This window comes from Rhagoletis pomonella, unplaced genomic scaffold (assembly GCF_013731165.1).
Source record: "Rhagoletis pomonella isolate Grant_MI unplaced genomic scaffold, Rhpom_1.0 Rhpom_scaffold_00008, whole genome shotgun sequence".
In the NCBI taxonomy this organism is placed as follows: domain Eukaryota; kingdom Metazoa; phylum Arthropoda; class Insecta; order Diptera; family Tephritidae; genus Rhagoletis; species Rhagoletis pomonella.
This window is the reverse complement of record NW_023458562.1, coordinates 14,469,490-14,471,666: the sequence shown is the minus strand read 5'-3', so window position 1 is coordinate 14,471,666 and position 2,177 is coordinate 14,469,490.

Below are 2,177 nucleotides of genomic sequence, written 5' to 3'. Positions count from 1 at the left end.
GTCTAATTTAAAAATAAACCCCTGAACCTACATTTTGATGTAAGAATACTAATCGGAATCCTTAGTTTTTTTCCTTTGGAGTTAATTAGTAGTTTAAACCTTTTTGAGTTGAAGCCTCTTTATAAGCATTTGAGATCACGTAGTCCTGTTTTACTGAGCGAGTTTTTTCTTTAATTTTGCTTGATTCTCGCCGTCGATTCTCGAGGCAGGGATGAAAAAGTAGGTACAATTGTACCTGTTTCTTTACTTTTTCCTTTACCGTGCTAATATATTTACTTGCAGGCACGAGAGAAGCTTCGCTTTCATTTTGAAGAATAAACAATTCCATAGAAAAGTGGTCGAAAGGAAGAAATTAAAAAATTCGTGTTATGTATTGTCTTAAACATTTTACATTGCATTTAGAGCAGCCACTACCAAAATAACACTTTACTTAGCTATCCTCAAATTCGTAATTTTTTTCTATTCATTTTAACGGTTAATCATCACAATGGCCTTTAGGTGTGTACATGCGCTGCCAAATCGGCTATTTGTAAGTTTTTAGCCTATAATATGATCGATAAAGGTAGGAATAAAGGAAAGAAAGTGAAATATGTCGACAAATTTTGTTGTTGTTGTGTGAAAACCAGCCTTTATTCACTCATACAGCTCAGTGTCTAGGATGTCTTCAAATTTCAATTTTCTTTAGATGAAAACTATAGCTATTTGACCCATATTCGCTTTTTGATTTCCGGAAATATATTTAAAATGCTTTCGAAGTTACTTACTACAGTTTGATTATTTTCTCTAGACTTGCTGCACCTATTAAAAGGAATCGGATAAATTAGCAAAATTTCCTGTTGTTTTATAAAAAGCTGGATAAAGAAGTATACTTCGCAAAGTGTGTTTTTTATCTTTTTCGCCAATATTTTTCAGTAGTCAACATTAGACAAAAACAACGCTTCTCCGATTCCCATTGGATTATAGCCTATAGATATAGGCTCAGTTAAAAAAAAAACGAATCATGTTTAACGTACATCCCTTTTCGTATACATGTTTTAAAAAACATTTATAAAAAAAAAACTACAAATGAATGATGCAACTTTTTTTGGTATAATCTGTCTCATTTAGGTACATTTATTTTATGAGATTAGGTACAAATTCCATTTTTCAACCCTGTCTCGAGGTCTCCGTGGTTGTTCCAACAGGTATTCAGCTTGGTTTTTAAACCGTCGAAAGTTTTTTCCTACCTAGCTTTTTACTCTCACGCATTTCGACAGCTCACTTTTCATTACCGAAAATACGGCATGTTTCCATCTTCATAACATTTCTTATTTCAGGCTTGCTGAGATCCAACTACGTTCATTTAAAATAAAATATTATAAACCGTTCTAATTATGGAACTTTAATAGGGAAATTCTCACAAAAATAGTAAAAAGTTCGAAAGACTTTTGTTATTTTAGTACAAAAGTTCTCTCATTCAACACTTGTGGTGAAAAGATATTTAAGAGAAAGCCTAGGCGTGCCATTTGAGAAAATTTGTTTCTTTTTTTAAATAAAATTTTTTTATTTTCTTTTATTTACATTTTTCCTTTTTTTTAAATAAATTTTTTTTTAGTTTACATATTTTATTGTTTTAAAAGAAAAAAAATTTCTTTTATTTCATTTAATTTTTGTTTTCTTCTATTAATATATTTTTTAACTTAATTTCCTTCTAATTCTTAAATTTTATTGTTTCTAAAGAAAAAAAAGGATATTTTTGTAAATTTCATTTAATTTTTAGAATTTTATTTAATTCCTTTCTTCTTCTTTTTATTTAATTTTTTTCTTTTGTTCATTTTATTGTTTTAAAAGGATTTTTTTAATTATTATTTTTTCTTTGTTTTTTTGGTTTAATTTTCTTTTATATGTTATTGTTTAAAAGAGAAAAACATTTTCTTTTATTTCATTAAATTTTTAGAATTTTGTTTAATTTATTTCTTCTTTCTTAATTTATTTTTCTTATTTTCTTTGCATTTTCTTTTAATTTTTATATTTTGCTAATTTAAGAAGAAAAATAAATTTTTACATTTCATTTAATTTTTAGGAACTTAATCTATTTATTTTAGTTATTTTTTTTGTCTTTTTTAATTTAATATTCTTTTAGTGTATAGATTTTTTTAAAATAAAAATACATTTATTTAATATTTAAGTAGATACTA